The 12100-nt window shown below is 46.0% G+C and overlaps 1 protein-coding gene across 6 annotated transcripts in view; it reads left to right on the plus strand.

The window, feature by feature from the left end:
* Positions 1-12100, plus strand: part of LOC147124839 (lysine-specific demethylase 4C-like) — a 645681-nt gene that overhangs the window by 19163 nt on the left and 614418 nt on the right. The window lies entirely within an intron of this gene.

Consider the following 12100-nt stretch of genomic DNA (forward strand, 5'->3'; position numbering starts at 1 on the left):
CTAATTAGAATTCCAATGTTAAAATGGGACTGATTATGCGAAAGGGCACAAGATTGTACTTGATAGAAATTCCAATGTCAACTAACAATATTACTTGTTCTGTCATTAGGAGGCGCTGTATTATATTTTCTCCAAAAATTGCTTAAAATGTTTTCTGGAAAAAATAGTCATTTTTCATCAGTGCTCCTGATAATTTGAGTTGATTTTTCCAAATGAGTTGAATTTTGAATCTGCCTCTAATTACAACCTGTTTTTTTTAACAGGAGTTAAAAAACAGGTTACATCTTCAGAGAGACAAAGATGCATATCCAGGAACCAATCCTGAATATTTTGCATCTGTGTTCACTATGGAGAAGGACGATGTAGGCATAGAAATCAGGCAGGGGGATTGTGATATACTTGAACAAATTAGTATTGAGGGAGGAGGTACTAGCGGTTCTAGCGGGCTTAAAAGTGGATAAATCCCCAGGCCCAGACGAGATGTATCCCAGGCTGCTGTGTGAGGCAAGGGAGGAGATTGCAGGGGCTCTGACACAAATTTTCAGAACCTCTCTGGCCACAGAGGAGGTGCCAGTGGACTGGAGGACAGCTAATGTAGTACCATTGTTCAAGAAGGGTAGTAGGGATAAACCAGGGAATTATAGGCCAGTGAGCCTAACATCAGTGGTAGGGAAATTATTGGAAAAAATTCTGAGGGACAGAATTAGTCTCCACTTGGAGAGGCAAGGATTAATCAAGGATAGTCAGCATAGCTTTGTCAGGGGGAGATCATGTCTGACCAATTTGATTGAATGTTTCGAGGGGGTGACTAGGTGTGTGGATGAGGGTAGTGCAGTTGATGTGGTCTGCGTGGACTTCAGTAAGGCTTTTGACAAAGTCCTGCATGGGAGACTGGTCAAGAAGGTAAGAGCCCATGGGATCCAGGGCAACTTGGCACATTGGATCCAAGATTGGCTTAGTGGCAGGAGGCAGAGGGTGATGGTCGAAGGTTGTTTTTGTGACTAGAAGCCTGTGTCCAGTGGTGTACCGCAGGGATCGGTGCTGGGTCCCTTGCTGTTTGTAGTGTACATTAATGATTTAGATATGAATGTAGGAAGTATGATCAGTAAGTTTGCAGATGAGATGAAAATTGGTGGAGTGTTAAATAGCGAGGAGGGAAGCCTCAGGCAACAGGACGATATAGACAGGATGGTTAGATGGACAGAACAGTGGCAAATGGAAGTTAACCCTGAAAAATGTGAGGTGATGCATTTTGGGAGGACTAACAAGGCAAGGGAATACACAATGATTGATAGGACCCTAGGAAGGACGGAGGATCGGAAGGACAGAGTATCAGAAGGACCTTGGTGTGCATGTACATAGATCCCTGAAGGCGGCAGGGCAGATAGATAAGGTGGTTAAAAAGGCATATGGGATACTTGCCTTCATTAGCTGAGGCATAGAATATAAGAATAGGGAGGTTATGATGGAGCTGTACAAAACGCTAGTTAGGCCACAGCTGGAATACTGTGTGCAGTTCTGGTTGCCACACTATAGGACGGATGTGATTGCATTGGAGAGGGTGCAGAGGAGATTCACCAGGATGTTACCTGGCCTGGAGCGCTTCAGCTATGAAGAGAGACTGGACAGGCTGGGGTTGTTTTCCTTAGAGCAGAGAAGGCTGAGGGGGGACCTGATTGAGGTGTACCAAATTATATGGGGCATAGATAGGGTAGATAGAAAGGTACATTTCCCCTTAGTAGAGGGGTCAATAACCAGGGGGCATAGTTTCAAGGTAAGGGGCAGGAGGTTCAGATGGGATTTGAGGAAAAATTGAGGGTGGTTGGAATCTGGAACTCACTTTTTGAAAGGGTGGTAGAGGCAGGAACCCTCAACATTCAAGAAGCATTTCGATGAGCACTTGAAATGCCATAACATACAAAGCTACGGACCAAGTGCTGGAAAATGGGATTAGAATAGACAGGGCTTGATGGCCGGCGTGGTCACGATGGGCTGAAAAGCTTCTTTCTGTGCTGTATGACTATGACTATCATAAAACACCGCTTGGGTTTCTGGATATACATAGATCCCTTAGAAAATCACAAACCAGTGTTGTAAACCATGGTACTGTCACCAACCAATGCCATCAGGCCCATGACTTCCTCCTCTCTCACTACTGACAGACACCAGGAATTCACCATTGAGCCAAACCTCGCATTCTGCTGCCAGTTGTGCAAAACTTCAGGTTCCCTTCATCGTGATGCCAGAGCACAGGGCCCAGCATTCTGCCAAACTCGAGCATCTCCACTGCGGTATTGTAAACTCTAGGATCCCCAAAACCCCATGACCGCTCGTAAAGTGCAGTGCTGCTCCCAAGTATAGCTAAACTCCAATCCCCCTCCTCAGTACTGCTGAATACCAGATATCTACCCCCCCACTGGTGCATCTTATATACTATCTTGCAGTGTATTCTTAGCTTTAAAATGGACAGGAATAAAAATTAGATGCATATGTAAAGGTCCATATATAAAATAAAGGCCACACATTTACAGTTTTCACTGAATAATGAACATGCTTGAGGAATTCAATCCCCAAAGAACTGGTTAAAAATCCCAGGGTACTATTTGGTAACAATGAAATTGGACTTCTTCTCACTGAAGATCCGTGAGAATGACATTGGCATTACATGGCACAACCATCCTTATTGTTAGGAAACAGCATGTTCTCTGACTCATTGTGAATAATGTCATGGGCGATCTACAATACTTCTTTAATGAATGTGCACACTTCTCTCATTTTTCCACATAACATGTATTTTGTCACATTATGACACTTGTGACTTAAAATGAATGCCCATTCATGTTACTTTTAATAGATAATTGCGTTACATCTCCTCTACTAGCCTCTGTCCTTTTGACTTTTTTGACCATTTCTCCATAGAAAGTATTTTAAGAAAGTTATTTTAAATGTGTTTGTAATGCATAGTATATGTGAGTTTAAAAAAAAAAGCATCTGAAGTGGTCGGTCGTTAAAATGCTAATTAGCTAGTCTTGATGTTGTTTCCTATTAGACGATAAACCGTGAACAATTTTGTGGCTTGCCTCCAGAATTGATACACTTCACACCCATTGTCTTAGAACGTTTTTGATTTATTTCTGACTGTTCAGGAAATAAAGTTGGAATGTTGGCCATTAAAAGTTTTTTCAAACTGAAGCTGCAGATTGGGACAGAAAGTCTCCAGAGCAACCAGGCTCAAAAAATCAAATGGAAAGGAAGTGGCCTGTTTAGGAAAGCAAGACAACCCACTGAAGTGGGGTAGCGTAGCATAGACATTATTTTCCTGATATTACATGGAGATAAGTTGTATCTATTGAACTAAGTGGATCTGATCGTAAATATTGCTCTGTATGTTCACCATGCTGTGGAATAAAGCAGGTTAATGATACACGCCACACCTCATCAAGTGTTAACTTGGTTAACTTTCGGAGAGATTGAAGAAATACATGTGCAAAAGACCTGAATATCCAGTTCAAGTTACAAATAACATCTATTGCAACAACCGTAGGTCCTGCTATTGTACAAGTAGATATAGGACAGTGTGAATCAATTTGCATAAAAAGAATGTGCTCAGAGTGCTATGGGAACAGCTGACACTACTGAACTGGCAGAGATTTATAACGGTCCTCTACACCAGGTGGTACTGCTACCTCTCTTTCACTCTGCCATTTCTGTTTCTTTCCTTGATCCTTCAGTAGCCCCCCTCCTGAGTGCAACAGAGTTAAAAGTATGTTTTAAAAATGAACTGCACAAATAGCCTGTAAATGGTTTAATATGTTTATAAACTTTATTCCCAGATTTTCTATTTTGGTGGTGTGCAAATGCTCTGAGGGTGGGGGTCTATTTTTGATGCACGGTCATGAGGCAGAGCACTGTTTAGGTTGGTTGGTGTGGAGTAAGAATCTCAGGAAAGCAGTTGGAGCCTTAAAGAAGCCTAAATTTTTTAAATTGTGTTTCTTCAGCTCACCCTTCACATTTTGGTGGCTTACACGTTCTCAGCGTGTTTACTTTTTTTGCGTTGCTGATAAATCTATAATATATTACTTGTGTATAGTATGCACTTCCTGTATGCATTTCATATACTACCTGTAATACTTCCTCCAAAGGTGGCACTGTAACCTCAAACCCTGTACAGTCTGCACTGCTTATAGTGGGCGCGTTCACTCGAACGTGATCTCCCCGCTGTATGCGATGGCTGGTATGGCCAACACGTACATGTGCTATTTGGGCATTTTTTTTTAAGCAGCTGACTTGCTTTTTAATGGGACATATTTATATAACTTATGGCTCGTTATCTGATCTCTCAAGCCATTGGCAGTGATGCTGCAAGAGTGGGTCAGTGATAGATATCATATGTGACGTATTCTTACAATAATGCCAGCAGAGCGGAGAACAGGCTTGTCCATTACATTGGAGAAAATGTTGAGGCTGGGTGAAATTATAGTTGCTCTCAAACCGTATTCTCAAATAACTCATGCAGGAGTTCCAAGGCAAACAAATGTTTATGAAATTTGCAAACATGCCTCCAATGTTGCACTACAATGGAGTGCAGCGGTCGCGAAAATCATTAAACTTCAACCACTACAATCCCACAGTTGTAGGATGTGGGTGTTGCTGGCGAGACCAGCATTTATTGCCCACCCCAGTTGTCCTTGAGAAGGTGGTGGTGAGCCGCCGCCTTGAACCACTGCAGTCCGTGTGGTGAAGGTACTCCCACAGTGCTATTAGGGAGGGAGTTCCAGGATTTTGACCCAGTGACGATGAAGGATCGGTGATATATTTCCAAGTCAGGATGGTGTGTGATTTGGAGGGGAACTTGGAGGTGGTGGTGTTCGCATGTGCCTGCTGCCCTTGTCTTTCTAGGTGGTAGAGATCGTGTGCTTGGGAGGTGCTGTCGAAGAAACTTGGCGAGTTGCTGCAGTGTACCTTGTAGATGGTACACACTGTAGCCATGTTGCACCGGTGGTGGAGGGAGTGAATGTTTAAGGTGGTGGATGGGTTGCCGATCAAGTGGGCTGCTTTGTCGTGGATGGTGTTGAGCTTCGAGCTGCGCTCATCCAGGTAAGTGGAGAGTATTGCATCACACTCCTGACTTGTGCATTGTAGGTGGTGGAAAGACTTTGGGAAGTCAGGAGATGAATCACTCGCCACAGAATACCCAGCCCAGCCTCTGACTTGTTCTTGAAGCCACAGTATTTATCTGGCTGGTCCCGTTAAGTTTCTAATCAATGATGACCCCCAGGATGTTGCTAGTGGGGAATTTGACACTGGTAATGTAATTGAATGTCAAGGGGAGGTGGTTAGACTCTCTTTTTGGAGGCGGCACGTATGTCACTTGCCACTTATCAACCCAAGCCTGAATGTTGTCCAGGTCTTGCTGTATGCGGGCACGGACTGCTTCATTACCTGAGGAGTTGCGAATGGAACTGAACGCTGCGCAATCATCAGCGAACGTCCCCACTTGTGACCTTATGATGGGAAGGTCATTGATGAAGCAGCTGAAGATGGTTGGGCCTAGGACACTGCCCTGAGGAACTCCTGCAGTGATGTCCTGGGGCTGAGATGATTGACCTCTCTCAACCATCTTCCTTTGTGCTAGGTATGACCAGTGTTCCCACTAATTTTTTTGGGTGTGTGACCCCTTTAAGGGGCTGTGCTGCCCTTTCGCTGTTTTTTCCATTATAAAGCCATGACCATGCTGCTTAATGGGAGCATTGGGTATGACTTCAGCCAGTGGAGAGTTTTCCTGGGTCGGAAAGTTATAATCTGCAGTGCTGACATCAGTCGTTGGTTTAGTTTTCTATAAAATGCTGGATTCCAGCTGTTCCTGCCTGAAATAAATCAAGTATGAAAGATGCCATAACTGGCAAGTTTGAAATTGACATTAATGTAAATGGTTAATAGTTTTCGCTTTTTGGCTGATCTAAGCAACTGCTCATTTTAAGTGATGGGGACTGTACACAGTACCAACACTCTCTTGTTTCTTGCTTGCCCCAGAGGTGGCATTGTAGCCTCTTATAGCAAACACAGCTGAAAGATGTACCATTTCCTCAGATTTACTATGAGCAAGGCCTTGGGAGATTTCCTCATACCATTTCAACACTTTTGTGATCGGACAGGATCATGATTAAACATGCAGCTCAATCACTTTATTATCTAATAAAATATTTGCATACTTATTTGAATTATGAAGGACGGGTTGCATAAACTTGGCTTGTATTCTCCTGAGTCTAATTGAAATGCTTATAATGATAAAAGGATTTGATAGGGTAGATCGGGGCTGAATGGCCTCCTCCTGTTCCTCTGTTTCCATTGTTAAGCACTCCAGATGCATTCTGTGGCAGAAGCACAATCTAGCTGAAAGTTGAGGGCCTAATGAGCTTGGTCCCAGCTCTCTCTGTGCTGTCGCCTGCACCTGAGGCATATTAGGCATGCTGAGCAGTATTCTCCCAAGTCTAATTGAATTGTTTATACTGTCATGATAAAAGGATTGGATGAGTAGATAACAAAGAAGCTATTTTTTCTGGTGGGGAAAATCCCAATCAATAGGTCTTAAAATTAAAGCTCGGCCATTCAGGAATGAAATCCGGCATCACTCGTATTATCGGCCCCTAAAAGTCCAAGTGCCCCCTCCTTTCACCAAAATCAGAAGCCCTTCTGCCCGCAATACACACAGACCTATAAATGACTCACTTAGCTTTTTGTTCTTTGTTTCATGGGCTGATCTCCCTTGATGTCCACTGGTCTGGTTCACCAAAGCCCACTTTCGTGGCTGTTGCTTGCTCCCTGCCACTTGCTTTGTTGCCTATTTGTCTATATTGCAACTGCTGCTATACTGTGTCTACAGCTGATGTATCTGGAGGAACTGTCACAAAGTTTACATGGTCTGAAATTTCAGCCTTCGATCTTTACACTCCCTGGGCCTTGAGGAGTGGTAAAGGCGGCTGCTTCATTGGTGAATTTAGACAATCGGTGAGCAGCTGTTTCTCACCTTGCTGGCTTTGATGGTTTACAGAGCTGAGGCTGAAAGCCTGTGCTGCTGACCGTGCACAAAGAAGAAAGGAGCACGTGGGCTAGGGCTGGACGAGGGCCACATCTTGCACATACCATTCTACATTACCTAGTTTTTTTCCCCACTTATGCTGCACATATCCGCTCCATCACCAAGAAGGCCTACTTCCACCTCTAACATCGCCGACTCCGCCTCTGCCTCAGCTCCTCTGCTGCTGGAACCCTCGTCCGTGCCTTCACTGCCGCTAGTCCGGACTTTTCAAACACTCTCCTGGCGGCCGCCATCTTCCACCCTTCATGAACTTGAGCTCATCCAAAGCTCTGCTGCCTGTATCCTAACTCACATCAAGTCCCGTTCACCCATCACCGTTGTGCTCACTGACCTACACTGGCTGCTGGTCCGGCAACGCCTCAATTTTAAAATTCTCATCCTTGTTTTCAAATCCCTCCATGGCCTCGCTCCTCCCTATCTTTGTAATCTCCTCCAACCCCATAACCCTCAGATATCTGCACTCTTCCAATTCTGACCTTTTGAGCAACCCCGATTTTAATCACTCCACCATTGCCAGCCGTGTTTTCAGCTGGCTAGGGCCTAAGCTCTGAAATTCCCTCCCTAAACCCCTCCACCCCTCTCTACTCCTTTTAAGACACTCCTTAAAACCTATCTCTGACCAAGCTTTTGGCCATCGGCAGTAATATCTCCTTATGTGGCTAGGAGTCTCATTTTGTTTGATAATGCTCCTGTGAAGCACCTTGGGATGTTTTACTATGTTAAAAGTGCGACATAAATGCAAGTTGCTGTTGCATTGTATAAGTGTGCAGTGCCATAAAACCTTAGAACATAAATGCACCGTTGTCAGATAGCTACACAATGTAATCGGAGATGTATTTGCAGTCCTGATCCTTGCACTAAGTTCCAGATCTCTCGTCTATGCCATCAGTACAAGTGCTGCGTTGGAGGCAAGGTGCTTTTTCTAAAGGAAGGCCATGAAGATTGTTGGTCTGATTGCTCGGCTCATCATTGTTGCCACTTGAATATTATAGACTGAGGGAAAGATAACCTCCCTTTTTATTAAAAGTAAGGGAGCACAAGGAAGTGTGCTCAGAGGAGTAAACAAAATATAGCTGGATACCCACGGAATAATGGAACAAGGCTTGCATTCAGTAGTAACTGGCGATCAACGTTCTGGAGCCACACATTGGTTTACCAGTCTGTCCGACTGCCATTTGCATAATGTTATTACTGACCACCTTTGTTTTGCTGCCTGAGCCTATCCATAGCCTGTTCAACTGTGTACCTTGAAAGATTATTAGTATGATGTTGATTCTGCTTGTTCTTCAGAGTGGCAATTGTATTATTTTTTTTGGCAGATTGTTACTGGCAACCAGCAGGTTACAGGGGTGGATATTCTGGAATTAGTTAGAGGTAGCAGATAGCATTGATAATGAAGAGAAATTAAAGGGATGTAGGTCTGGAAAATCTTCCTCTGGACTTCAGTGTGGAAAATAAAAAGGGAGAATTGAAAGGGAATGTCACATTTCCGAGTGAAAGAACCCAGAACTCTGATATTTGTCATGCACAATAAGTGCATTTTGTGACACACATTTCATAATTATAATTAGTTAGCTTTTCCAAACTCAATGTATCCCTATCAATTCCCAATGGTGATGTCTTTAAAAAAGATATTTTGTAAAAAGGCTTTTGATGTGAGAAGTGGAAAATCTGAGGTAGAATGAAATATTGCACAATATGAAAATTATTACTTTTTTCTCTGACTGCATGGGTTAGCAGGTGGCTGCTTGTAACATATCTGCCAATGATACTGTAATCAGCTGTTGGAAATTATGCTGAATTGCAGGAGATTGGTTATCACGTTACTCAACCCCCCCCCCGTTCCTTCTGCTTAGAGAGTTTTCCAGATTCAGTATTTTATCACCATGATGGAGACAGAGAGCACAGGAAGGGAAGGATGCAAAGCATAATTCAAATAAATTGGGGAGAAAATGTCCATGGTATTTGCACTTGTATTGAAATTTAACTGAAAAAGCAATCCTCATTGCAGTGTATTTTACTGCAGAAGTAAACCCTGGTTTTCAACAGAAAAATCACAAAAGGCACGGTCCCTTTAAGACATTCTAACATTGGTGATGATCCTGTATATGAAGGTGCCTGCTCAGACTGATGCACTTGGTCTTTTTCTTATTTGTAGTTAGTCATCCCTTGGTGCAGTCCTGCGGGGGGGGGGGGGGGCTGGAGAATCTCCCCAGCTTCCCCCTTCTCCTAACGATGCTGATTGTTGCTGGGTTATGGGTCCACAGGTATTGGCAGCCGTGTGATACCTCGCTTGAATGTCCATTCATCATGCGCGAGTCTGGACAGTGAGTGTGAGCAAACGATTCAACCTGCCATTGCAATTTTCAGCAGGCGTTGCTAGATAAGAGCCAGGAGCAAGAACCAACAGTGATTTTTCTTTTTACCCCCATCACTAGCCTGAGTTGTAGCACCTCAACTGCTACGCCTGTGAAAATCGGCAGCGTCAGTGCAGAGCAGGGGTTGAACCTTGGACTTCTAATCTGATTTGTATGGCTTTGTTCTACCCTGCATGGTGTCCTTATCCACCAGGCCATTGGGGAAGCTTGAATGGATTTTTTTTTTGTAACAACTGTATTTGAATTTGAGTGAATTCCTGCATCCTTTATCCGAAAACCTCGGGACCAGCCGTGTTTCGGTTTTCGGAGAATTTCGGATTTCGGAAGGTGGGTCGGCAGGGGTCCGCGGGGGGTCGTGCGCACGACCCCCCGCCGGCCCCGACACCCCCGTGGACCCCCGCCGGCCCGCGGGGGGTCGTGCGCACGACTTACGCTGACGCTCAGCGTAAGTCGGCGGGGGGGCCGGGGGGTCGTGCGCACGACTTAGGCTGATGCTCAGCGTAAGTCGGCGGGGGTCGGGGTGGGCGGGGGTCCGCGCGGGGGTCGGGGCCGGCGGGGGTCCGCGGGGGGTCGTGCGCACAACTTACGCTGGACTTACGCTGACCGAAAAAAACCTTCGGTTTTTAGAGGGTTTCGGTTTTCGGAAGTCCGGATAAAGGGTAGTCTACCTGTATATATAAAAGACCTCTCTGTCTGTCTGTCCGTTCAAAAGTTATAGAGCGTACCTACACGTGCGTCACATCAAAAGAAAGCTTACGATTACGGACCGGTCATAGGCGTATTTACTTTTCCGTCAGACATAAATCGTGCCCACGGTATCCCAAAAACGTTCAAAATTCCGCTCATTAAATGGGAAAAGTTCCGCTCATTTGCTCATTAACATTGAGTGATGTGAAGGTTGACCAATCGTGCGGTCGAGCGACCTGACAGTTGACCGACGGTTGACCAATTGCTGCGTCACGGGGGCGGGTTTGACCTGACGGTTGACCAATCGGTGCGTGTGTGGGCAGGCCTTAGCATTCTGAACCGAGGTGAGTGGCTGCCATCTTGATTCTTCACGATTTTTTCCCCACACTTTCTGTCTGTCAGGAAACTAAGGAAAATAACAATTTATTTGAGTTTTAAATTGTATTTAGCAACAGTAGGAAATGAAGTGATCCCCTGCCCTTCGCCCGGAGGCACGGCCATTTTGAGCGGCTGTGCCGGCGCCGGGCGCGGCCTAGCAGCCCGGGAAGCCTGGGCCTTGAGTTGCGGGCCGTGCCGGGAGCCGCCGCGCACAAAACTTCCCCGCGGCGTCAACAGCCCCGCCCCAGAGCCCGACCCAAAGCCACCAGGTCACCGGCCGCGGCGGGCCGTGCCGGGAGCTGCCGCGCACAAAACCTCCCCGCGGCGTCAACAGCCCCGCCCCAGAGCCCGACCCAAAGCCATCAGGTGAGCGGCCGCGGCGGCCCAGTCTCTCTCTCACTCCCAATCTCTCTCTCTCACACTCCCAATCTCTCTCTCTCTCACACTCCCAATCTCTCTCTCTCTCTCACACTCCCAATCTCTCTCTCTCTCTCACACTCCCAATCTCTCTCTCTCTCACACTCCCAATCTCTCTCTCTCTCTCTCACTCCCAATCTCTCTCTCTCTCTCACTCCCAATCTCTCTCTCTCTCTCACACTCCCAGTCTCTCTCTCTCTCACACTCCCAATCTCTCTCTCTCTCTCTCTCACACTCCCAATCTCTCTCTCTCTCTCACACTCCCAATCTCTCTCTCTCTCACTCCCAATCTCTCTCTCTCTCACTCCCAATCTCTCTCTCTCTCACTCCCAATCTCTCTCTCTCTCACTCCCAATCTCTCTCTCTCACTCCCAATCTCTCTCTCTCACTCCCAATCTCTCTCTCTCACTCCCAATCTCTCTCTCTCACTCCCAATCTCTCTCTCTCACTCCCAATCTCTCTCTCTCACTCCCAATCTCTCTCTCTCACTCCCAATCTCTCTCTCTCACTCCCAATCTCTCTCTCTCTCACTCCCAATCTCTCTCTCTCACTCCCAATCTCTCTCTCTCACTCCCAATCTCTCTCTCTCACTCCCAATCTCTCTCTCTCACTCCCAATCTCTCTCTCTCACTCCCAATCTCTCTCTCTCACTCCCAATCTCTCTCTCTCACTCCCAATCTCTCTCTCTCTCCCAATCTCTCTCTCTCTCCCAATCTCTCTCTCTCACTCCCAATCTCTCTCTCTCACTCCCAATCTCTCTCTCTCACTCCCAATCTCTCTCTCACTCCCAATCTCTCTCTCTCACTCCCAATCTCTCTCTCTCACTCCCAATCTCTCTCTCTCACTCCCAATCTCTCTCTCTCACTCCCAATCTCTCTCTCTCACTCCCAATCTCTCTCTCTCACTCCCAATCTCTCTCTCTCACTCCCAATCTCTCTCTCTCACTCCCAATCTCTCTCTCTCACTCCCAATCTCTCTCTCTCACTCCCAATCTCTCTCTCTCACTCCCAATCTCTCTCTCTCACTCCCAATCTCTCTCTCTCACTCCCAATCTCTCTCTCTCACTCCCAATCTCTCTCTCTCACTCCCAATCTCTCTCTCTCACTCCCAATCTCTCTCTCTCACTCCCAATCTCTCTCTC

Source organism: Somniosus microcephalus, chromosome 1 (genome assembly GCF_052327205.1).
Source record: "Somniosus microcephalus isolate GS21.2 chromosome 1, FLI_Smic_1.0, whole genome shotgun sequence".
Lineage (NCBI taxonomy): Eukaryota > Metazoa > Chordata > Chondrichthyes > Squaliformes > Somniosidae > Somniosus > Somniosus microcephalus.